Source organism: Falco naumanni, chromosome 1 (assembly GCF_017639655.2).
Source record: "Falco naumanni isolate bFalNau1 chromosome 1, bFalNau1.pat, whole genome shotgun sequence".
In the NCBI taxonomy this organism is placed as follows: domain Eukaryota; kingdom Metazoa; phylum Chordata; class Aves; order Falconiformes; family Falconidae; genus Falco; species Falco naumanni.
Window position 1 is genome coordinate 98,856,157 of NC_054054.1, and position 26,040 is coordinate 98,882,196.

The following is a 26,040-nucleotide window of genomic DNA, read 5'->3' on the forward strand; positions in this document are numbered from 1 at the left end:
GCAGGCAGCAGCCCTGGGACTGGGCTGTGGCCCTGGGGCGATGGCCGAGTCTGTCCCTTGGTGTGTCTGCAGGCAGGGGGCAGGCGGCAAGCCGGGGGCTGCCTGCGGTGGTCTTCCCCAGATACCAGCCTTTGGTGCTGCCCCTTGCAGTGCACAGGCATGGAGCAGCCTCGCTGACTCCTCTCAGCCAGGCCCTGGCACGCCTCCCTCGCCCGCTGCCCCTGGGTGGGATGCCCTCCCGCAGGCACTGACCCCACTGAGCAGGAGACGTGGTCCACAGACGCTGCCGATGTGTGCTTCGTGGCTCTGCCTCTGGTCCCTGCTGCGCTGCCATGCACAGTTAGATGCTGCTGGAACAGGTACTGGGCAGGGTTTTTTTCCGCAGTGCTGGGGTTAAAAGGGTGGAGAAAGCAGCTTGTCTTAGATTGCTGGTATTTTTTCAAAGATGCTGTTTGCATTGATAGATTTTCGGATGATGCTCTAGCAAAAAAAAAAATCAATGTCCCAGTGATTGTACCAGGAAGGGCAGTCGATTGGTGAAAAAGCTGCAGCAGGCGTATTGGGAAATGGATTTTTTCTGCCCTCCAGACATTAACTTGAAATTCTTTGAAATGAGGAGAAAACAATCTGTGTCAGAAATGAAAAATTAAGGAGGTTAATGTGGTGCCTTTTTCACTTTTAATTTCTTCGAATTCCAGGATGTCCTTGGAGGCTGGTGGGGACCAGGGCAGGAAGCTCCGTTCCCGAGCCTGGCTTCTGCTGCCCCTCTGGGCAGGACAGCCGGGCACTCGCCCTGGCTGTGTCACCGGCCGGCTGGGTGGCAGGGCTGGGAGGTGTGCAGTGCCCAGGAAGGCTGTTGCCCTCACGGTTGTGCAAGACCATTGTTGCCGGGAGTGTAAGAGCAGACGGAGAGGACATGTTGTGGGTAAACTTGCTTTAAGTGTTGCAATAGCTGGATGTCTTTAGAGATCAGCTGCTTGACTGGGGTCATTCGCCCAACGGTGTTAATGAGCAATAATTTAGGGTCTCTGAGGGGGGAAATTGGTGTGTAAAGTGTTTGGGCAGGGAAGTGTTTCCTGTGCCCGAAATGCTCCCTGTCTTTTCTGTAAGGACACATGCTGGTGCGCACACACACGCACACACACACGTACACTCCCTGGTGCCTGTTCTGTGCAGGTGGCTCCTTCGGCTGTGGCACACACAGCGCGGTGCTGGCCGGCACGCCTGGGCAGGGCGCGCGGAGGGGAAAGCCGAGCAGGAGATTTCATGCCGTTGTTTTTCTGCTTCGGGTAATTGTTTGCACTTCAGTCTTTCTAAACAAAATGCCTCTTTCTTTCCTGGGAGGACCACTTTTCCCAGTCCCTTGGGTGGTCTTTTTATGCAGGTTTTTATCCACTCTGTGGTAGGCTATAGGCAGCTCTCCAGAGAGCTGGAAAAACCTCTGCTTGCTTTACTATGTTGCAGAGGGGAAAAATGAATTCCCAGAGTCTTGGTTTTGGGAAATTAAAAAGCAAGATGAACATAAAAAATGAATGTAAATAATGGGAGGCTTTTCATCCCCACTGAGCCATGGAGGGGTTGATTTCTCCATGCCTGCAGAGGACGTCTGTGTCTGAGCCCACTTCTCCCTGCACTGCAGCAGCCTGGCGAGGCTGGGTGGATGCTGACATCCTCTTGCAGAACAAGCACCCTGCTCCAGGCTCACCAATGGCTCCCGCCACCTCCACAGAGGACACTTTCCAACTTCCCAGAGCTGTTTGCAGATACTCCGCTACCCAACCCTCCAGAGACACGAGCTGAAAAGCTCGTTGGGTCCTGCCTGCAAGGGGCCTGACAGAGCAAGCAGCCTGCTTGGGGAATGCTGCCTCTTTTGCTGGCCACGCATTATCTGCCAGCAGACAATGATTGCTTCAAATGCATTTATCATTTGAAATGATTGCACAGGGTGTGGCATGAGTCAGCCCAGCAGCACGCACCAGCACTGTTCACTTCCAGCCCTTCTGTGAACTTCTGCATTGTTGTGTGGGACTGGCCCCATGGTGTTCATCCAGATTCCTGTGCACTTTTCAAAGCTTCCTCTCCCCAGGAGGCCTGTGGACCCCAGTGCCAATCACGGGAAAGATTTGGAGGTCCTGTCCCACTCCGCCAGTTGCCTTTCTCAGCCTCAGGTTGGTCTAGCTAGTGAGTGACCAGCCAGGACTGGGGGAAGATGCTGGTATCTCCTTGGGATGGTGGCTGGGGTCAGGATCTATCGGTTTTCTCCTCATGAGAGGCATTAATGGGACTGTAGTGCTTGACACATGCATGGCCAAAGAGGATAGAGGACCAGACAAAATTAATTATACTGTTAAGAAGCTGCAGTGATCTTTGAATGTGCATTTTAAATCTAGTGAGTGCTGTTATATTCAAGCCCTGTCTTACAAAAAAGCAGAATAAATCCCTGAAGACGGTGAGAGGAGAAGGTGGTGTGAAACAGCTTCTGTGCAAGGAAGGCTAGAAGAGCAGGCCTGTCCAGCTGGGAAAGAACTGTTGCATTGGTTCTGGGGGTGCTAGCCAGCCATGTATAGTTATGGGTAGAAAGCAAAGGTTCATTAGAAAACAATTAATTGCTTTCTTATAGAGCCGGAGCTAGGGTTACATAATGAAGTTAGCCAGCAGTTTTGAAACTGAAGTACCTTTCGTATCATGGTGTTTAATTATGTTATTGAAGTTAATGGTTATGGATTATTATAGAAGCCAAAGCAGAAATGGATTCAAAAGGGAAATGGGTGAGTTCATGGGACAAGTCCATTTGTGGTTATTAGTGATGATAGTTTGATACATGGTTTGGTTCAGTCAGTCCCTAAGTAGGTAATCACGAGGCAGGAGGGTGTTACCCCATCCTGGGAAAGGGGCAGTCTTCTGGGTCCAGTTTCTTGTATTTTTTCTCTAGGCATTGGGACAGGGCATGGTTAGGCAAACCCAGGCTGGGCAACCTTCCATCAGCTGTAGGGCAGAAGCTCCAGCGCAGGAGTGTGGCCATGCCAGGGGACATACCTTGTCCCTCTGTCAACACCCGGGGTTTGGCACTTAAAGAATAGGTCTTTTCTCTCTTCACCTGAGTCAGCTGAGCTATGTGGGTGTAAGCTAGGGTAGGATTTGGCACATTAATTTTATAATGTGGATATAATTAAAAGAAGATGTGTGTTTCCTCAACTTCACTGTTGTTATTTATTGCATTAACTAGAAGGCAGAGACAGTGGCCACTTCACTTGTTCCCATCTGCATGAAAGTTTATCATTCGATTCATTTCTCTTTAGCTTTGCAGAAGCGAAGAGGAAAATCACTGAAGTTAACAGTGAGGTAGCAGGGAACAGCGAAGGACATATGGGTATGTAAGGGAAGCAGATGGCCTATCTGACTAAACCACATCATATAAGTTTATGAGTCAGGCAGGTGCTCTTTCCTGCTGTTTTATAGTGATGTCTTAAGGATTTCCCTTTTGATATACGAGGGCAAACCGTCAGCCAAGCCCTTCTCTATCAGGGGCTAATCCAGAAGTAAATCACTCTAAAGCAGCAGGAGAGAGGTCTTGCAAGGCACCCACTATAGAGATATTCTTTTGTTATAAATCATTGGAGTCATGTTCTTAAGAGATTATGCTGGAAAAAGCAAACAATATAAAAAGGTCAAATACAAATAGTAAAAATGAAATAGTTTGTTGCCTTCTGTCTACTCAGAGGAGAGACCACTCAGCCTAGGAGAAGAGATGGTGCTTCAATCTCTCTGGAGCGCGGCTAGAGGCAGGGATGGGGCTGCCTGGCTTGGGCTGAGTCAAAGTGGGCAGCAAGAGAGCCATGCCAAGCATGGAGGTGAGATGCACGCAGCTCCTGTGGGTGTCTGTCTGGGGAAAGGCTGCCCCCTCAGCCTGCCCTCTGCACCCCACCCTCTGGGTCTGCCCCTCTAGGACCCTGTGGGATCTGTTCCAGGGAACACCCCTGGGCTGCTTAACACACAATGGCTGCCTGCACCCTGGGCGTTGCTGGTGGGGAGGGAGGTGCAGCCATTCACACAGCCAACTTGCTTGTGGCTTTGCTAAAGGACTTGTGTTTGCTTTTGCTGGGAGGGTGCAATATGTATGTGCGGGAGGGCAGAGATACGTGTGGGTGCCCATCAGTGCACCGGCTGGAGCAAGGCGAGAGAGGTTTTGCTCAGACATCTGTTTCTGGATTGAGCCTAGCACAGCCTCGTTAACGGGCAATTCTGTCTCTCATCACCGCTAGTACTGCTGTTGGGGAAAACCCTCTCACCACGACCCTGCTACATGATCAGCCTAGGCATTAAACTGCTTTCCTGTAGCTCCTGGTATAATATCAAAACTTTAGGGAAATGTAAGTGAAAGAACATGCACGCTGCCGGCCTGCCATATGGATGTGCTGTCTGAGAGCTGGTGGTGATGTCAGCTCAGTGGCACATCCCGCTGTGCAATGCGCAGTGCTTCATTTTGCAGGGGAGATTTATTCCTTGTGCTTTAGTGCAACCTGAGCCTCTGCCTTACCTGGTAGGAAGCACAAATCCAGGCCCCAAGCTCTCCTGCCAGGAAGGTGCTTGGTAGCAGTGCCTTTCAGGACCGTGGGCTGTCTTGTCAGCTTAGTGCTCGCCCTTCAGCGTGCCCTGGATGGAGCCCTGTGGTGTGAGGCTGGGGAGCAGGGTGAGCGCCTTGTTCCATGCAATTCACCTCATAATAATTGTCTGCAGTTAATACCATTCAAAGAAAACTGGGTTTCTCATTTGGAGTATAAGATGGCAAATTGTGTTCCTGCTTGTGGATGTTAGGAATCCCAGCAACCATCCACATGGTCTGAAGAACCTGGGACACTCATCTCTGCTCTCTTGCCTCTCCCTGCTGTTGCAGCTGGCCCTGAGTGGTGTTTCCCATGTGATGTCTTGGGGGAGGCTGCGTTTTGCTGTGAGAATGGAGGCAGTCCTGGTCTTGTACATTTTGCGTTCTGTCATGGGGACAAGGTGCAATCACTCGGCAGTGCCAGTAAATACCCGTGTCATTTTCTTCTCCAAATCTCAAAGTGTAATTATTAATAATGTGAGTAAAACCACCATAGCTGCTGTTGGGGGCTATGACACACTTTGGCTCTTTAACATGACATCTCTGCATGGGCAGCCTTGAGCTCCGTCTGGCAGAGCAGTGGGTACTGCACACCCCGCTGTTGCTTTAAAATAGGTATAAATACTGCTTGGCTGCCCACAAGCTGAGGCAATCCCTTTTCTGTGGCATCCCTGGTTTCCCTGCCCTCTGAAAGAGAAAGAGCTTAATTATAGCAAGAGCCATGGCTCTGCCGGGGTGCGACCTGTCCCCTGGCAGCCTGCAGTGGGGGGCCGCAGGGTGGTGTGGGGCTGGCGGGCAGACGGGGCAGCTCTGTGGGCTGTGGGGCTTCTCTCTGTGCTGCAGGTCGGAGGATCTGGTGCCCAGCACCGGTGGCTGCTGCCACCTTCCCCCTGCTCCATCATGTCAGATCAGTAGCAGCATCTTTGCTGCCAGATCGTGAGCATGTGCCTCCCTGCAATTATATTTAGGCCGTTGGCTGTCCCTGACACAGACTCGGATTAGGAGTCCCTGTGCTGACACGCTGACAGGTTGGCCTTGTTCGGTGTCCAGTTAAGTGTGCAATTCGTCAGCACATGATGAGTGCAGCCACTCCTGCTGCTCCTGCGTGTGTGCTGCCTGCTGACAGGCTTGGCCTGCGCCCTGCAGCTCTGTGTCTTCCTGCAGCCCTACAAAGTGGGTCAGATGCGCAGGAGGGTTCATCCAGCCCTGGGCAGAGTTTCTGTGGGGTTGGGAAGAGACCCTGGGTCTGCAGGGCCGCCGCACTCTGCCTCACAGTGAAGCCCTGCAGGGAACAAGCTGCTTCCCTGGCTGCTGGGTGCTGCCAGCCTGTGGCATCCCCCCTTCTGCTATTGGGGTGCGCCTTGCTCTCCAGCCCCATGGGGTTCTCAAACATGGCAGCAGTGCCTGGCTAGCACCATGCACAAGATCCACCAGCAGTGAGTACAGCAAGTAGCACTCGGGGAAGGCATGCGGTCTTCCCTTAACCAACCAAGCTTTTTTTTAATTCCATACATGCACGTTCCAGCTCCAGCAGGTAAAGCTGGATTTTAATGGCACCAGCATCCACCACTCTGCATCTCCAGTTCATTCACAGAGCAGCTCCAGCACCCAGTACACTGGCTGCACCCAGCTTCTAGGAGGAAAACCAGTGTAACCTCAGTCTGTTGCAATCGAAAGAAACAAGAAGGTCAAATTCAGGTTGCAGAGGCATTCCTAACTTCTGAATGCTGGATTTGAAACATGGAAATAATGTCCTTTTAACATACTGCTTAATGTGTAATACAGTTTTATGCATCTACAGGAGTACAAATGGTCCGCTTGCTAAGTTTGACACTTAAGAACTTCAAAACTGATGAACTGATTTTCTTCGAGTTCAGCTTCACTTTAAAGCACCGATTATTTTCCTCAGTCTTGGCCAGCTCTGTGGGTGTTGCTGAGACCTCAGGAGTTCTGAGGCTTTGGAGATGGAGAGCTCCAAGGACTGCAAGCATGCAGGCAGCTGCAGGTGCGTGTGGAGTAGAGGTGGCTGTAATGATGCTGCTTCGAGCTGTCTTTTACTGCATGCTGTTTAGTGCAGTAACTATCTGGCAGTGATATCTTTGTAAATCAAACTCCTGTTTTCAAAATGATCAAAGATCGTAGCTCTTTTTTTCCTTTTACATTGCAACCATCTTTACTGAAGTCTTGTTTGACACACCATGGCTAGGTTTGTAGGGAGCAAGGACCTCCCCTACCTGCTTTTGACTCAATGTGCCCAAGGTTAGAAGTTGTTATTTTTTCATCTCTGCCAGCATCACAGATTCACCAGTCAGTCCAGGATGGACTGGCTGAGAAAGTCATCAGCATGTGCTTGCAAGTGGTCAAGGTGGTGAAAGTCAGCTGGGCAGCTTGCCTGCTGGCAGCTGATTCTGGGCTGACTCACGTCCCTCACCAGCAGCAGAATGGCTTCCTCGCCAGGGTGTTGGGTACCAGCACTGGTCTGCATCTCCCCAGCCATCGTCTGTCAGGGTGTGAATGTGGTGCTCTGGATGCTTCCAGCATCTTGGGGCAGAAGCACAGGGCGAGCCCTGCTTATGCTTTGCTTTGGGCGTCTCAAAGCGGGATTGGTCTTGGGGGAGTTTGGCTGCTAAAATCTGAGAGCTGGCAAGGAAAGTGAAAGAGCTTTTGGAAGACTAAGTGGGCAAGTTTATGCAGTTTCTCATGGGGTGACAGAAAAAGGCCATTACTGGTATTAAACCTGCCAGGATTCTCAGTCCTCTTGGATCTTTTGCGGTGTAAATTAAAGAGAGTGGGAGAGATGGAGAGTTTACCTTAGAAATATTTCTCAGAAATAACCAAAGTTCTGAATTAACTCTTCAAATCAATATATTCTGTCTGGCTGATGTATTTGCCATGAAAAAATGGGATCTGATCAGTTAACCCTTGGCAAATTTATAAGCAACTGAAAATGAGGATTTCTAGCTAGATTTCAGACAATCTTATTAGCGGGTGGGACCATTGCCTCTGGTACGGGCAGGTGCTGGGTGGGGGTGCTGCGTGCAGCTCGGTCAGACCTGGCAGGAGCCTGGCAAGGGTGTGAGTGCTGGGAAGGCTGGAGTAGGGCTCCAGGGGTGCCTGATGGAAACAAGCTCTCCTGTAATGTTTCTTTTTCCTTTTAAGGGAAACAAAACCAACAAGCCTCCTAGGAAATGTGATGCAGTAGGTCAAGTTAATGAAGTGAGACTGCACTGCTAAGTGTTGAAAAGTTAAAATATGCAAAACTTAACCTCAGGTGCACAACTCTGACTCTGCCCCCTTGTGCATATTCATTAAAATACAGTCTCTAATTACATGTCCTAAGTTGTCTGAGCTGCATGTGTCCTTAAGTACAGAAGTGAATATTCCGTTGTACTGTATGCTGTGATGCTGTGGGTGAGTTATTGGTTTGAGGCCACGAGGCTGCTAAGTTAAAGGTTGCTGCTGCAACATGCGTGAGCTCTGCCAAGTCAGACGTGTGAGTGCCTCGCTGTGCAGCCACGTGCTGTTCTGCCTTTGTGTGGCCACAGGTAGGTCTGACTCCTGTACTGTGACTTTGCTGGTGCATGTTGACAGGGATGCTGCTTGCATCTGTCCAATACCCATGGACATTCACTTTTAAGATTTGGTTTTTTAACTCTGACTCTTTTGGTGCTATAACAAACCCGGAGCAACTGAACTGAAGGCAGTGTGTACCCAAAGTGAGCTGGTGGGTTGGACAGGAGCCCACCTGTGTGCTCTGCCCCCATCCTGAGACAGACTGGGGGTCAGACTGGTGACAGACCTTTATGCTGCCTCAGCCACTGAAATGGGGGAATTCCAGCCCATGCTCACCTCCCTTCTGTGGTGCAAACACAGAATGATGGACTTAAGCTGAATGAGGAGGCCCAAAGGGCTCTGAGCTGAGCCATAGTCCCTTGCCACACGTGCCTTGCAGGCTCAGCCACCCAAGAAGTGCCATCAGAATGCAGCAATGCGTCCTCAGCTGAACTTTCTTGGCCTCAGAAAATGGATTGAGAGGATTTTTAAAATAATTTTTTGCTGCTGTTCAAAATATCCCTCTCTGATTAGAAATAGCACATAAGACAAAAATGGGAAGAAATAGCTTTGGTGATCTCCTAGAACCATCAGAACTATATTGACTTTTTCATTTCTGATTTCCTGCCTGTGCCCTCCACACCGCATCTTTGCTCCAGCAGCGATCCCTATTCTCATAGAGCGCCTGCACTGAATTTATATGCTGCTTAAGCCTATTTAAAGCCAGCCTGAAGCGTATGGTATCTCAGTGGCGTCTTTGCTCCTCTGTTAGGAGCTCACCTGAGCTCTTTGCCCTGCCCAGCATCTCCATGCAGCTGATAGGGGATGAAGTCTGTTGAGAGAAAACTTGTATAGCCTTTGGGAAGAAGGCCTCTGGATGCTGCCTTGGTGTGGTGAGGGCTTGCACCTCTTCACTGCTGCCCACAAGTGGAGTTTCTATCCATGCAAGGCATAGTTAGTGACCCAGCAGACAGTTGCTATTAGTTACCCATAGCTCTGGAGCTTTTGCTGGTGTTAGTTGGGTTTTATCTTGATGCCTCCTTCAACTGTCTCTTTAATGGGCTGATAAATTAAAGCTCCAGTAATATTTCTTGCAGCATCGTTGCATGCAGCTGATCCACGCAACCAGGATTTTGAACTTACTAGTGCAATGAAGAGGCTTTTCCTTAGGTTTAGAAGTTATGATAGCTCCTGGTATATGGAGAGTCACACTGAAAATCAGAACAGGAACATCTGTCACGTGCAACCTGGCACTAGTGGTCTTTCTCGCAGGAGTACCTGGATGAAACATTACTCAGAGTAGACTGCAATGGCTGTGTGATGGCTGTCTTGCTTCTCCAGTCTGTCTGGGACCAGCAGTAAGAGGGTTAATGGTGCTGACACCTTGGTATTACGGGTGGGGCCTCTTCCTGATTAAGTTCAAACCCGGTGTTAGTCAAAGCCTGGACTCCAAGGAGAGGTAGGTGACTTACCCATTTCTGAGGACAGCTTTTAGATGTCTGATTCTAGTTAGTTGAGAGGAAACGTGCCAGACATGAGCATCAGCTTTGCTGGTAAGAGCAAGAGCAGCTCTGGGCTCTGTCGTCAGGCTGCCAGATTGCCCCGTGTCCATCATCAGCTTACATTCAACCTGCCTTTAAAACCAAGGCAGGTGCAAGACTGATGTTAACACTTAGATAGTGTAGCACAAGGTGGTAGTGTGCAGAAGTGGTGCCCACTCCTGTTGAAGTGTAGTGATGTAGCAATGTTTACTTTAAAGAAGTGTAATGATAAAACATCTGTCTAGAAAAGGGTGCAAAACACCCCATTTTCCTCTTCTTCATATTTTATTATTTTGAAACCCTTCTCAAGGTCTGTTATTCCTGCTGTAGGCTATTTGTTGGCATGCAGCCCTACGTATGCTGAACATCTCACCTTGACAGCATTGTGGCAAGGTACTCAGATACCTTTCAAGGTTCAGGCCTGTGCAGCTTGCCCAACACCTGGCAGTGAGCTAGTGAGCTTTAACTTCAGTGACTTTGCTGAGGAGCTACCTTGGAGCTTGGGTTTTAGGGCAGGAGGAGGTTAGATAAAACATGATTTTTCTTCCAAGGTGACAGTCCTAGGAAAGAGTTAATATCGGTCTGTCTGCAGATGTCCTGATGGAGTGAAGGCAAGCAATGATATTTTATATCATTTTGATATCCGGTCTAAATTAGGCCCGAGGGAAAGACTGTGGCCTATTTAACCCAGCATCTGTCAGTTATCATTATTTTCAGCCAACTTTAGTAGTTTCAAGTATAAAATTTATATCTGGGGGGAGGAGAGGAAAAGAGGCTAGTAGGAGCTGGATTTGGCTACCTCAGTTTTTGTTGAAAGAGTTTGCAGTGGCCTTTTAGGGGTTGTCTTATGAGATAAGAAACATTAGTGGGGACAGTACTGTGGGTGAAACTGGCTGTGTGGTCACCAACCTAGAGCTGTATGGAGGGTGGCATGAGAAAGATGAAGGGCGAATGTTAGTGAGGTTTTCAAGGATTAGTCTTGGGTCTGGATAGCAGTGTTTGGTTAGTCATGTTGCAAGAAAAACATAGAGTTTGACTATGAAATCTGATGATAACCTAACCTTGAAAGGCATTCTTGACAGATACAGATGGCCATCCTGATGAGCAGGCTGTAGAGTACCAGGCAGGGGCTGGGACTTGGAAGAATGTGGCCTTGCTGATGGGTGTTTCTGCCACAGCTGAGAACACGGACTGAGGAGCTGGGGAGAGGAGGGCTTGGTGTTACTGCTTGGTGAGAGGGTGGGGGCTTCAGAGCTGCTGGAGGGCTGCAGCTGTGAAAGGCAAATCTCATCTTACTGCGAGTTTTCAGTAGAGATGTAGCTGGGCCCACACCAGCCTGCAGATGGGGAGGACCTCCATGGGCATGCTCACACCCTTCAGGGGCTGTGTTTTGCTCCATCCACCCCCTGCACAGACAGCAGTCGCTGGAGCAGAGCAGAGGCTGGGGTGAGGCACTGGCACGTGCCAGGACCTGCCTGCCATGCTGGGGGAGGCACAGCGCTGTCATAATTACCTGAACTTGGTCTTGGTGGTTATCAGAAACCGGGCATGTTTCTGTTGTGTTGCTGTGTGGCCGCTCAGTTACTAAACAGTGTGTGGTGTGTGCAGCACATTGTAAAGCGGACTTTCCTGCCTTGTGCAGATACTGCTGGCTGCAGTCAGGCAGCTAAGCAATTTTTTTACCTGCTGTCATCTGAAACCAAGCAGAAACCCTGAACTCCTGATGACTGACTAATGCAATTGCCCTTTTATTTCCTGATACTTTCTTGAGAAGCAGAGGGACTCTGAAGCCTACTCCATTGTAAATCCTTGCTCAGGCTACAGGCATCTTGCTCAGGTACAAAAACCAGAAACTTTAGAAGTTAGGGAGAAACTCAAGCCTCATCCTTCCGAACAGCCTTCTCTGTGTGCCATGTGGTAGTTGCTTGGTTTTTTACACATCGGGATGTACTGGATGGTTTTTGTTGAAACAGAGATCAGTACTTCACATCTGCTATATGGCAGTCCTGGCAGTGCTTCTCACAGCCGTTCAGAGAAGTTAGGAATTGCTGATGACCACGGTGCTACCATTACCACCAAGCAGAAATCTGCAGATTGTGTGAAACTGCTGCTTGCCCCTCCACTGATCTCTAACAAAAATGACTTTACATTTTCTAGAAGTTAAAACATTTTCTTTATCCAACAAGAAGGAGTTCCCCTGTCCTGTGATTTGAGGTCAGACCAGCCTCTTCCCAGCACATGGTGTTAGATCTCCTCTTGCCTCCTGGCGTCCAGGCGAGCCAGGCTGTGCCGTGCCAGGCTGCCTCCCCTCAGGAACTGCCTGAAAGCATCAGTGGGGAGGCAGCGTGGTGGGGAACATGCCTTTGGGTGACTGGCAGTGGGGTTTGCCGTCCCAGCATGCCGCCGGCTCTGGGGTTTCGAGGTGTGCCCATCCTGTCCTTATGCAATCTGCTGGAGTGCTGTGTTGTGTAACGCTGTTGTGTAAGCAGGGCTTGGGCGGGTGTCAGGGTTTCAGCACCCCAGCCACTCTCTGCATTGTGCTCCCTGCATTTCCCTATGTGCAGCCTGGAGGAGATCTGTCCCAGGAACTTCTTGTCAGTTTTCCTGGTGGCATCGCGGGTGGTAACCGGAGTTGTTTCTCAGAACACGCTGTTGGTGCAAAGGTTGTCTTTAGGCTGGGGCTGGCTGGCACATGGGGCTGGCTCTTGCTCCTGTGTTCAGCAGCACCTTTTCCAGGGCCAGCTGTAGCTGTGTTAGGGGCTGGGCTGTCTTTGGTCTTTGCAGGATGTGAAGCTGGTGGTGTGCCTGGATGTTAACGAGAGCAGCTTTGCAGGAGTCTCCTTGTACAGGCAGCACTGCCTTGCTCTCTGCCCTCCTGTTTCCAGCTGACATTACCAGGGGCACCACGCTACCTGTTACAAAGCTGTCTTGCAGGGGGAATGCCAGGTCTTCCGCAGCACCAGCTCCTCAAAGGGGTGCTTGAAATGAGCTCAGAGGGGACACGTATCCCCCTGCCTGCGATCACACTGCGGTGACAATGGCGTGGTCTGGAACATGGCGAGCAGGCTCTGAATGTCAGCGCATTGTTCATAGCGAGATATGTGTCATGTTGCATTAGCTCAGGCCGACAGCTACCAGTGGGAAAATATTTCTCCGAGTTCCTCGGAGTGCCCCCACCTCCTACAGGCAAGGACTTGTGCCTGTCAAGGCAGCAGCAAAACTATACCCAGCCATACTGGGGAAGCAGTGAGACCATCTGGTGCCCGTGTGCGTGGGTAAGCCGTCCAAGTGTTGTGTCCAAAGGGCAAGCCTCCCTGTGCTGGTAGCGCATTCATGGAGAAAGTGGCTGGCTGTTTAGAAGACAAAGCTCAGTTATTTCTTGGTAACTTCTGCTTGGGGGAGAGGACATGGTGAAATCCACCATGCCCAGACTGAAGGCTGCAGCTGGCGGCGCTGGGAGCTGAGGAAGCCCTCTTGTTCCTGCCTATGGGCTACAGAGATCAGAAGCTGGAAGCGTGCTGAGTGGTTCACAAGCATTTAGAGCAGGACAGAGCAGTCTTCTCTTGTGAGTGCAAGCAGCCCCTCAGCATTGCACAGCCATGTAATTGTGCAAGGATGGAGCTGGAGCAGGCCTCCTGTGGGGGAAGGATGAGGCGTGGTGGGAGGACATCAGCTTGCTCACACGAAGGGACTCCAGCCCATGTGCAGAGCCCCAGAGCTTTGTAGGACTGAAGAGCTTTCTGGCGATGACCTGTATGACCCTTCTGTAAGAAGTGGGATTCCAGGCCTCATGCCCTCACCTGCAGAAGCAGCTCTTGGCAGGGCAAGCTCATTTTGTAATGAACTGCTCTTTCCAAATGAGCCAAGTGGGTGGCGGGCTTGCTGCTGAGCAGGCAGAGATGTGGTGGTACCTCCCTACAGTCATCTGTTGCTCTGTGGTTCCAGTGCTCTTCTGAGTCAGGCCCAGCCTCCAGCACAAGCTACAAGGTGCCACTGGTGCAAGCCAGGAGCTGTCAGTGGTGGGTGGCAGGGAGTGTGAGGGTTGGCATCGGTCCCTGGAACTCCTGTGTGCCCCTTGCAGCTCCCTCGGTGCCCTGGCGAAGGCTTGCGAGGTGCCTGCAGTGGTGTGCACTGGCTCCTCCGTGCTCTTGGCTCGCATCTTCCCTCTGCCTGGGCTGGCTCCTGCCCTGCCTGGCCTCGCTGTCTGGCAGGTGGACTGCTGCCTTCAGAGCGCTGCCTGCTCTCATTATTCTGTTACTCCAGCATCAGCTTTCCTGAGCCTCTCCCTCTTCATTTTCTTCCAATGTCAAAAAGGTGAGGAGGTCAAACGCTAATGCAGTATTTCTTTCGTTTCATAAAACGTACCTAGCAGATGAGGAGTGTCAACACCGATTTGTTTTTCAAGTGTTTCTGTAGGATTATTTTCTTGTTAAAAGTGACAAGGAGGTGCAGAACTGTCGGCCTGTAGCCAGAGATGTCATCTCGTCTTTGCGTAGGTGAATGGGCATGAGATGACAGAGCACTTTTTTTGTGGGAAAGATGAAAAGTTGATCCCAATTTAATCATTTCCTTAAAAACCAAAAGGAGAACATGCTCCTTATCTTTTTCTGGTCCTCAGTAATGAGAGGTTGGAGAGAGGAAGAGCCTGTTAGGCCATAGTGCAGAGTTAACGTGTACTTTTGCAGAACCACTTTCAGTACCAAAGTGAATGGCTTGAGCATGGTTATTCATCTATGGCCTTTCCAAATTTCACTGCATCTTTCTACAGCAAAAGCTAATTATGGTTTCAGCAAAGGTAAGGTGCTCCTCTGTGGCAGCTGGCAGCATGGACCACATGGGGAAACCGTTCTGGGTTTCAGTTGCGCTCTCAGGACTTGCCCAGGAAGATGCCCTGTGCCCAGGAGCCTGCAAGTGGCTGCAGTGCTGCTGGCTGGCCTGGCTGCTGCTCCTGCTGCTGACCTATCCCCGTGCAACTCCATGGAGGTGCTGTCTTCTGCTCCTAATCACAGGTGCTCATCAGAAGCCTCGCACGTGGCTTTCTACAACCCCAAGCTTTAGTCCTTGGCCTGTGCCAGGGCTGAGGAGTGGGGAGGGGGCAGGGGTGGCCTGAGGGTGTGCTTGTGCTCCTCGGCTACCCTGGCCATTGACTGTCCTTCAGCATGCTGTGCATGTCCTGGCACCGGAGAGAGATGAGGAGACACTAAGTGCTGCACTCGGGTCTCTCAGAGCTGGTGTTTTCTGGCAGTTAAGGAGACTAATAAATGACTTGCCACTTGATGTAATCATTATGGGATCTGCTGCGCTGTTTAAAACCCTCTCCCCTCCTGCCTCTGCACAGCCTCCAGTGACCCTCCAGGAAAGAGAGTGTCACTGATTAACAATGTGAAGTGCGGGATGGAGCTGAGGAAGCCGGACTCACGTGGACGGTATCGGCTCTGGCACATGGAACTGAGTTCAGGTGGTGTGGCACTGCGGGACCAGTGCTGGGCCTGGTGGTGGGGCTGGGGTTTATTGTCTGGGTCAGCCGAGAGGTGGATTGGAGGAGGGCTGGAGACACAGCTGGGTGCAGGAGGATTAGTACACTCGAGGCTGCCTGCACACAGGGCTGTTCCAGTTCCCCAGTCCACATGTCCTTCGCTGGATTTATACTAGTTCATACTGGCCACCCTCCCTGTGGTGAGGCATCTCCAGCAGCTTCAGGCACAGTCTGCTCCTGCTGTCTGGGGTGAGAGCACCTGAGCTTGGGGACCTGTGGAGGGAAGCTGTGTGTTTTCTGCTGTGGTTTGGGTGGGACCACTCTGGTGTGGTTTTTGGTGTGGTTTTCTGGCTGCAACATAAGCACAGCACCATCACCCCGGCTCTACCAGCTGCAGCTTTGCCTCAGAGCTTCCCTTTGCCCTGTGCTGTTACCAAGTGTTTTCTGTAACTGTCAGGTGTGGTGATTAAAACTAGACACGGAATGCACTGAGACTGGAGCTGTGCCATCAGGACGCAGGTGAACTGTGAACTTGGGTGACATCACTGAAAGTGTTTTTCTCAACAAATTCTTCTGTTCTTTTGAGATGGTCTGGTAAGCCAGTTTTGCCTCAATTTGGTCAAAGTAAGGAAAAGAAACACACAGTTTTAAGATTTTCTAAGTGATACTTCTGAACACAGTCTGCATTTTTTCCTTTAGCAAAGCACCGCCAGGGACTAGCAACCGCATCTTATTTTTTTAGTAGGATGATGAAAATAACCTCATGTGGCAGGGTTGAATGCTCCCAGACTCTGCAGCTTTGTGCAGATTCCAGAGCACCAGGATAAGAGGTGCTTAGTGAAAGCTTTCTTTTCTAATTTCTCTCTTCAGAACTCAAGTTCTGTAGTGCTGCAGCAGAGATGCTGCCGATATGAACGAAGCAGCTCTTCCAAAGCCCGACTGCTTCATGCTTTTGTACCAGCTTTGAAAACAGTGACCCATTGGACTGAAAGTTTCCCTGCGTTTTTTTAGCCCCTATGTGATGTGTGTGTGCAGACAGGTTGTTAAAATGGATATTTTTTTTTCATCAGTTGTTAATACCTCATCATGAAAACTGCATGGTTTTAGGACAGCCTTGCTGAAGCATTTTAGCAGCGCGCCTGTTTGTTCAAGCTGGTAATAAACAATTTCCTTACATGTAAAAGATGAAGCAAAGGTAGCTTTTGGAAGAGAGCCAATTTGAAGCTAAAGCAGAATGCTTCTCCTAAAGCCTTTTACTTAAAAATGTGCTTGTAATCAAACAGTTTAGCTTTTAATAGAAAAAACAACACTGGAAAAACAAGCAAACTGGAGACAACATATGAAATGATCCCTGTAGGGAGATGTCAGACAGCGAGAGCCGACAGAGCAGTGTGAAAGTGGGTGAATCAGTGTATTCTTTTGTCATCACTCCAAGACCAGAAATTCAACAACTCTGAAGAAAGTTGTATTTAGAGGAGTAATAAAAAGGCAACTGACTCACATGGGAACAACATCAGTGGAATAAATACATGCAAAAACAAAGAGGGTGAGGCTCAGACTGCTGCAAGAGAGACTTTTTGTTGGGGGAGTTCAATGCGCTTACATAGGTGGTAGTGGAAATGCGTGTATTAAAGAACCTGAGATGAGTCTAGCCTTGTCCAGAAATAAATTAGCTTAAGTAAATAACATACATCCACTGTCCCATGAGTTCTGGCTTCATTAACAGTGGTGTGATATCATGCCTTGCTTTTAACAGCTTTTGTGATCTCGGGGCAAAGTATTTAAAAAAAAAAAAATCAGGATAATTCTTTTGTTTGGAAAAAAAAAAAACCCCAAAACTAAAAGCCCTGAAGTGACCTTTTATTCTAAGTGAAGGAACAGGCAGGCTGATGGCTTTTTCAGATACAAAGAGTCATGGCAAAGCAGCCCAAACGCTGGCCAACACTCCTATATGGGATTGCTGCCGGCAGCGTACACTTGGCCCTATTGTCTCTGCGCTTGTATGGACTAGTCAGTGGGAAATGAGGTATTTCCTTTTTGCAGCTTGCTTGTATTAGAGTGCTGGGGGCCAGATCCTGCCCTGCCTTACACTGTGGTAAAGCCTGTGTAACACTGTGTTTTGTGAGGTTTACACCAGTGTGAGCAGAATCAGATTCTGCGCCAGGTGTCTGGGCTGCTGTGACCTTCTGGGTCTTCTGGGGCATCATAAGTTAAACATGTTCTGATTAGCCTGCACTGTAAATCCAGCATTTTAATTCTTTCCATATGTAAGATCCAGTCTAATAAGCCAAAGTTTAAGACCATGCAATCTATTTGGAATAACCATATGGATTAGGAGTCAGACAGTCCTTTTCTGCTTCTTGTATTTATACTAATATAGAGACATTTGCTAATGCGTGTGTAGCTCATGCTGGTATCCATTTTTTAAAAATTACACCAAATGGCTTGCATTAAAATATTTGAAAAGCAGTAAAACTGTGAAAGTTCCTCTCGCACACAGACAGACACATCTGTGAAGTGAAGTGTCTCCAGGCTGCACCATTCCTGTCTCTCCCTGTAGGCTCACCAGCAGGGCTGAAGACCCCTGTGAAAGCGCTGGGCCACCCCGAGCCGCCCTGGCCCACCACAGTTCTCCACGCCCACTGGGCCTGATTCCTCTGAGAGCCCCTGGGCACAGGGGAGAGCAGCCTTCGGGGCAGGGAGGACATGACCACGTCCAGACCCCTCCTGCAATGACCGGGGCTAAACCGGAGGAACTTGTGGCTGTGGAGAGCTTGGGGGCCACCTGTGCTCGGCTGGGCACGTGGTGCTGGCTGTGCAGTGCTGTCACCCCACTGCTGTTGGGAGCTATTCAGCCGGGGGTTCACCCTGATAATGCCCTCCAGCATGCTAGAGAGGTCTGGAGAGAAAAGCAGCAGGGCTGGAAGCTGGGCACTTGCTCTGATACTGGGGCCTTTGCGTATATTAAAGTTATTAAGGTTTACTGGGTTTTCTTCTGCAGTTTCTTGGTTCTCTTGGGAAGATTCCCTTCCTCCTTTCACTTGTCTTACCAGTTTGATTCTTTCTCTGTCTTTCTGTTTTCATGTCTCTCTTTATTTAACAGCGTTATTGATTTGAAATATTATTTTAAAAGAAAAATAGCAATGCTCTGCTTTTGAAGCTTTGCTCTTGTACTCTGTAGTGAACATCCCTCAGGAGAAGGTCAAACAAGCCTACTTGTGATCACCTCTTCTGCAAGAACCTGCCAACACTGGGGCTGGTGGTGGGGTATATGGGTGGACGCAGCTCCCAGCAGTGTCTGGCAGGCTCAGGGGTCCCCTTTTCTGCTGGCTTCTGCTTTGCCATGTGGTATTCCCATGCCACCTCCTGAGGGTGGCAAACCTGGCAGCTGGTGTAACCTGCATGTCCATACTTCACCTATTGTTTCTTGTCAATGAAGTGATTGCTCTGTTATGTTCCTGCAGCCAATGGTACAAGTCCACTGTGACTGAGGCTGTGCTGAGGAGAGACAGGTGCCTGTCCCCAAGGTGAGGACAGTCACTTTGCTCACTGTTCATCGGCTCTGGCTCTGTCCAGAAGAAGGGTGGACTTGGCTCTCGCTGCCTTGAGGAGCAGCCATGCAGATGGGCACTGCCTTCCCTTGGGGGCTCAGGGTCTCTCTGAAGGTCTAGTTGAGTTTGGGGCAAGCAGCACCAGTCCCTGCTGCACTGGGGAACTGCCAGGGCAAAGAGAGCTCTCCGTCCAAGGGTTCTCCATCCTTGTCTCGCAGCCCTCAGCCTTCTGTTCAGGCCTGGTGACCAGACGTGGCCAGAAGCACCAAGTATCTCCCCTCTCCTCATGGCGTTTCTTGTGGGACGCATTTTGGCTGAGGGTGGGAGCCTGTGCCGCTGGCTGTTCCCAGGGTACCAAAAGCATCTGGGCCAGGATTATAAAGCAGTCAGCTTGTCATGGGAGCCAGAGTCGGACCTGGGTCTGTGCGAGCACTGGAAAGCATTTCTGAGTGGGAGTTGCACTCTGTCATCCGTCATTTGCTCAGACGGAGAGGAGGGAGTCAGCGTGAGACATGGCAACTTCTTCCTCCCTGTCTCCAGCATTAATCTAAATGCCAAAACACAGACCTTGTGGAATGCGCCGGCGCTGTGGAGAGCACCAGCCTCTAATTCCATATGGCATGGAAATATCCCCCAGGTAGCGCTTCACAGACACCCAGCGCTGTCTCGCAGCTTGTAGGTTAATGCCGCCAGCTTGGCTGCTTATTTGTGCCGGTGTTAGGCCATATTGAGGAGCTGCTGGGTTGAGCTGCCTGAGGTGAGGAGAGAGCCCAGGGAGAGAGGGGAGCATGGAGATGCTCCCAACACTGGGCTGGAAATTGTTTATTGAAAGGAAAGGATCATATTACACTCAATTTTTGCTGAGTTTATCTTGGTTTTTATCAGATTACACACGGGATAACTCATCAATATTGTGATCCTGCTGACATGTAAGTGAGCCGCTGCATAATTCATGGCTGCTGCAGGGCTCTGGCAATGGGAGGCACATATTTAATTAGACACCTCGCCGTTTCACTCTTCTGGAACAGCCCCGGGATCGCACCCACGGAGGTGGATGCTGCGGTGGGCCTGCCTGCTGCAGCCCCCAGCATCCTGGCTCGGGGGCAGAGGCAGTGTGTTGTGGCTTCATGGTGCAGTGCAATTCAGGGACGTCTGACAGCACAGCCCTCTGGGTGACACGGTCCACGTCAGGGTGCAGGATGGCATAGCCTGCTGCAGAGCAGTTCAGCCTGTGCTGTCCTTGGAGGAGTGCCGGATTCAGGAATACTCTGTGCGGGCTGCTGTGGGGGAGCAAGTCTCCTCAGTCCATGCTGTCCTTGGGGTGACCTTGTTAGGGGCCTGTTGCACTTCACCTCTGTGCCACCGTGCCCTGCCTGCAAATTGCAGCAGGGATTGATGCCTGGCCCTGTTGCATGACCAACTGTGCCAGCTCTCTATGCAGAAGAAAACTCCAGGTGCCCATCAGCTAAAGTGAAGTGTGCTGCTGTGGCTGGCTGGTGTGCTGCAGACTCTCTGCCAGGATGCAAGGTGGCATGTCCCAGGGTGCTTGTGCTGGGGTGGCCACCACACAGCTCATGGGGGGGGACGACCCTGGGAGCCTTGTGCTGTGCAGGGCTCCAAAGCGTGGCACAGTTTCAGAGCAAAAAGGTCTGCGGGAGATGGGGGTTTCCCCAGGGCTGCCTCTCTGCCTCCTCTCTCCAGGGCAGCAGGTTTCTCACACCGATGGTACTGAATGAGCTCAGAGCAGAGCCCCAAGTTGTTAAATAACACTGTAATAGGCAGAAATGCAAAGAAAACTTAGTAATGGCCTGTTAATTTTTTAATGCCTGTATTGAGTAAGAGACAAAGTAACTAATTCCCTTCCCTGTGCTGAACTGTTCAATAAACTAGCTTTACAAAGTTCAGAGCTCATCAGGGTACCAGAGCTTTGATTCCTGTGCTTTGCATTTAAGATATAGACTACTTCTGCAGCATTTCCCTCCCTCAGGCAGTATTTCTAGTGATGGAGTTAAAGGAATATTATTGCCTGTTTCCTCTTCAGTGCCAATTGTCATCTGTTGTCATGGGGCTGCATCACAGCCCACCTAGAGAGTGCTGCTCCAGAAAGCAGGCTGTTGGTTTTACTTATAAAGCAGGCTTTCTGCTTGTGGGTCAGTCTGTCTGTCTGCTGGCTCTGTCTGTCCTCACGGTGTCTGTCACTGGCAGTGGTATTGCCAGGACTGTGATTTAGGAACCTTGGTTGTGCTTCCACAGACCTGAGATGCTCCAGTGAACGGAGGTCATGCTGGTGGTGGGAGAGGAATAGGTGTGTTGCCTTCTGCATGGCATTCAGCTGGTGTGACAGATGTGTTTGGACCTATGGAGACAAAGGCACTCGAAGTAGGGCAGTACGTTGAGAGTGGTGATATATACAGTCACACCATATAAGCAGGTCAATTGTGACATCTCACAGGGCTCAGTTTCCCAGCATGGGTGAGCTGACAGGAGGCTGATAGCAGCCAGGCACCCAGGGTAGGATTTAGGTGGGTGAGTGGCAAGCTGCATCACCAGGTCAAAACATGCCTGGCTGATCCAGCCCATGGGCCTATGTCCACAGGATGCAAACCCTCGTGAAATCTGGGAATTGATGAGTGCCATGAGTCTGTTCTGCCACCCACTGAGCTCGGGGTCTGAGCTGAACCTTTGGTGCTGGGGAGGGGAAGATGTCCTGGCAGAGACAAGGGGTCCCCCCTCTCAGTGCCCTTCAGAGAGCACTTTAAACCATGGCGATGAGATGAGGGGTGTAGCATCTCCTCCCACACCTGTCCTCTGAGAATCTACATTATCCATAAAAACACCCAATCCTTTGTCAGCCTTTTCAAGTTCAGATCTCAACACCTTCCTGCAGCAGTGAACTCCAGAGCTGAATTATGTGTTTATGGAAAAGTCTTCCTTAACAATCTTGAATTTCTCACTCCAGTCTCACTCATCATCTCCTCCATCTTGGGCTTCAGAACAGAGGCAGCGGTTGCCCCTGCCCTCCCCTCTCTAGGCCACCCCCGGATTTATATGATGATTATTGTACCACTGCTCATGATCTCCTTCCCACAGTGTGCAATGTCCAGAGGGATGAGGAGTTGTGTTCACAAGGGTTCAGCGGTGGACCCCTCTCCAGTGCTGGTCTTTTGTCTGGCTGTGTTCAAGGCAGTGTGTGTGTCTCCCTTCCTCTCACAGGCTGTTTGAAAATGTATCAGGGATAGTGAGAATTTTTTTCCATTTTTGTGGTGCTTCCCTCCATTAATTTTCTGGTTGTAGTACATTACTCATGGATAATTAAGAGTGAGCTATTAATACAACATTTAATATTCAAGTGCAGTGAAGAGGAGAGAACAATAAGTCAAGGAATCATATACTACAAGACATTTTGGTTTAGTGATGAAATTTTTTTTTTACTGGCTTCAGCTATCAGAGCATAGTGCTGTTTCCATTTAAGTACGGTCCTGAGAACTTCATTTATTGATAGAATACAAATAGGACATTAAATCAGGGGAAGTGAATTTGAATTGCTGGTCATATATACAATTATGAACGGGATTGGCTACTTCTATCTAGTGTATCTTAAGTTAGGAGAATTATGTTAGAGACCGCTAAAGAGAGCTTAGAGTGTCTTAAAATTAATGAGATTGAAGTCTGTCTAGGAAAAAAAATTAATGCTATAATGCAGCTCTTGCATTAGGGATGAAAAAATTGCTCGAGAGAAGTGGTCATGCTTTGTCCAGATGGAGAAACGTGGGGCGGGTAGGCTGTGTACAGCATCAAATAAACACGTCTCAGCCTTAAGTGCTCCTCTGCCCTGCCGTCCTCATGTGTGGGGGATGAATCGATTGCCAGCAGCAGAGCAGAGGGAAGATTTCACCCGTGCCTGGCTGGGAGGGGTGGCCATGATAGAGCCCATTGCTGGTTTTGCCAGCCTTCTTCCTCCCCAGTTCCTGCTGGCTGTTCCCAGCACTGCACACCCTCTCTGAGTGACCAAGTCCCCCCACCCCCCACCCCACCCCCATTACGGTATTTTGGAGGGTCACTGGGGAGCATTCTCCTGTCCCTCAAAGGCCATACTTTTTGTATCCTGTGTCCACAGCGTGGTGCTTTCTGGGGAGGGGGTTCTCGGAAGGCCACTTCTTTGTAGGGATGCACTGAGCCATTTTGCACCATCCACAGACACATAGTATGTTGCTTTCTCCTTGTGCCACAGTTCTGCCAGCACTCCGGAGATGAGGTGGGAGCTTTAGGTCCATGAGCATGCCCATCTGAAACAGGCATGGTGGTGGTGGCAGCACGCACCTGGCTGGAGATCACCACTCCCTGGGCAGGGGCTTGTCTGGGCTCCCAACTGGAGCAGGGGCATGGGGGGTGGGCACAGAGCTGCCAGCCCCAGGGTGGAGCAGGGACGTGGGGTCCCTCAGTGCCATGCGTCCTGGCTGGAGTGTTGGTGGGATGGGCAGCAGGAGCAGCAGCACTGCGGTGGGAGGCAGCTCCGCAAAGCTGTGCAGGGAGCTCTCCGGAGATGGAGCGCGTAAAGATGTCAGGAGTCAAGCACATGTAAAGGTTGCCATTTACAAGCAAGTAATTGCAAGAGTTACCACACAGCTGTCTCTGAGACAGCACAGGATATTGTTATTTATATCCCCACCGTTCTCATGCTGCTCAAACACGCGTCCCTGCCCCCAGGCAGAGCAGCAGTGCTGTGCCTGCCGGTGAGCACCACGTTCTCATGGTACCTGGCCGAGCCGCAGAGCAGGGCAGCGGCCCTCTTCCCTGGGTGGGAGGGGGTCTGCCTCCGGAGGAAGGGGGTTCATCCGTCACTCCTGTGCTGAGTTACCCTGTCCGGATTTTGCACACACTCATGTCGTGGGCTTCCTATAGCTACGCCAGATGCACCTGATCAGACATGCGCACATGCACGACCACCACACATATGTAAATACTTGTGCATTATTTTGTTTGATGAGATGAATAATTGGTTGTTTACAGATGGGAAAGGGTAAGTGTGCTTTTGACCTTTCTTCCTGTGGGTTGTTTATAGTTAATAATGATCCTGCTAATTCTTTACGGGGGCTGTACTCTCCTGTAGACAGTCTCTGTGCTCTCTGCATCCTAAATACAAAGTCCCTAATCTCTGTAGGGAGAAAAAAAGACCAACTGATCCCAACCATTCTGAAATAGGGAATGTAATTAAACATAGGCCCTGTATTGATTCCTAATTAAGCAGCAACAAAACAAATTATTTACTAGTATAATAAAAATGTTGTCAGAGTGTTGACAGTATTTAGGCACAAGGCTTTCCTGAGTCCATTGTGTGTGCACATTTATAAGTGTCATATAAATAGCTGCATTTGTCAATGAGGAACCTTAAATAGAGCCGCCTGTTGTAAAATTGCGTTTGGATCTTTGGACATCAGAGACTTCTCAGCAATTAGGAAACAGTCACTTCCAGCAGTGACTGCTCACTGGCGTCCCCCTTTCAGAGGACCAGGTCCAGCACGGGAGCTGTGGCTGAGCGGGGCTCCAGGGATGCTGGCGTGTCTGGTGCTAGGGGCATGACAGAGGCCCAGGCTTGGGTGAGCTCCAGGGGTGGGAAAGGGATCCTCTGAGGTGTTTTATGTACAGTGTCAGCATTTAAAACTATTTCAGTATTTTAAACCAGGCTGAACTTGAATAGCCAACTTTACAGATCCTGTGCCTGTGCGCCTGGCTGTGCTAGGGTGGAGCAGCGCCTGGTCAGGCTGCTTACCGCTGCCTACCACTGGATTGCTGCCTCTCTGCCTCCCCTGCCCTGACTAGGCACCACTATGCCTACCTTGAGAGCCACTGGTGTGAGGTTGCCCCCTCAGTCTGACCCACCACTGGTGGCTCTGCTGCTCTCAGCTTTTCTGCCTTTTGGTGGCTGTGCCAAGGTAGTCCATGGCCGGCTGTTTCCCTATGCAGGAGGAGAGCATCCCTGCGCAGCACTGCGATAGGTGAGCTGCAGGTGAAGCCTGCCAGGGTCAGCCTTCTGCTAGGAGTCAGAGTGCCTTTTGCCGTGAAGCCTCCTGGCTTTGGGATGACATGCACAAAAGTAGAAGAGATCATGGATTACCCATAAGGAGGTGGCTTCATCATGGGAGAGAGGTCTCCTCTGGACAGGTATTTCTAACCATCCTCTTACATGGCCTCTGATGGGCCTAGTCTGCTGGGGTTTGAATTTGCCCCCGATGCATGCAGCCCTTTGGCATGCTGCTGGGGGAGCAGTGATTCCCAGTGCTGCTGGCATGCAGAGGGGGACCAGAGGGCCAGCTAGGAACATGAATTGTCCTTCACCACCAGTTTTGCCCTGGGCTAACTTGGCTGTTCACTGAAAGAGGGACAGGGTCTCTTTGGTATGAGGGAGATTGAAAAAATACCACTAACCCTAACATGATAATCCATTCCATGCACTGTGCTTTGGGAATGCTGCACAGCTGCTGCGGCGTTTACAGCTTTAGGGCATGCATGTGTTTTCTGTGGAGAGTAGCGTCACTTTGTGTAGTTTCTTCGTTTCTGTAGGCTGGAGCAGAGCGTGAGTGTGTGTGCATGAGTGTGTGAGCGTGAAGCCGAGAGCAGGGATCTGGGGGAGGGGAAGGATTCAGCAAACATTTCCTTACCAAAACAGCCCTGACCTTTGCAGGGCTGGAGCTGTCTGATGCAACAGGCTGAACCTTTCCAGACTCCAGCTCCAACTTGAAATGCTTCAGAACAAAATTGATGGCTGCTACACTGGACCCAGTGTTTACATCCACTCCTCACCCAGCCACTGTCAGAGCATGGAGAGAGGGGTCTAAAAGCCCAAAATGGGAGCCATAGCCTCTGTTTTTCTCATGCATAGCTCAGTTGGTGTTGACTGATGCCTGTGGGCAGCAATGCTTACTCGTGAGGGCTGGGTGCTGCACCGTGGGTAGCTGTGCTCTCTTGGGCCCTTTTTTTGGGGAGCAGAGGGTGCCAGTGTGAAGGAAGAGCTGTGCAGGGCCATGGACACGGCGAGGTGCTGTGTTGCATGCTCTGGAGCAGCCAGTGTTGGTTTGGAGGTATGGGCAGAGGTATTTGACCATAGGCAAGAGAGTCAGCTTTTCTGTATCTGGGACTCAAACCCAGTTCATTGAAACGAAGTCGGAGTCTATTTGTCCACACCTATGGTGTGCAGGCTGGAGCTGCCGTGCTCCAGGGATTGGCACCGAGAGGGGTTGTCGCTGCCTGGTTCTCCAGCAAACCAGCTGTTAGTTACAGAGATGCTGTTGTTTCTGTGTCCTGCGGTGAATAAAATTA

General features: G+C 50.4%; 1 protein-coding gene across 1 annotated transcript in view; it reads left to right on the forward strand.

Moving 5' to 3' along the window:
* Window positions 1-26,040, forward strand: part of MN1 (MN1 proto-oncogene, transcriptional regulator) — a 111,980-nt gene that overhangs the window by 75,727 nt on the left and 10,213 nt on the right. The gene's annotated exons all lie outside the window — the stretch shown is intronic.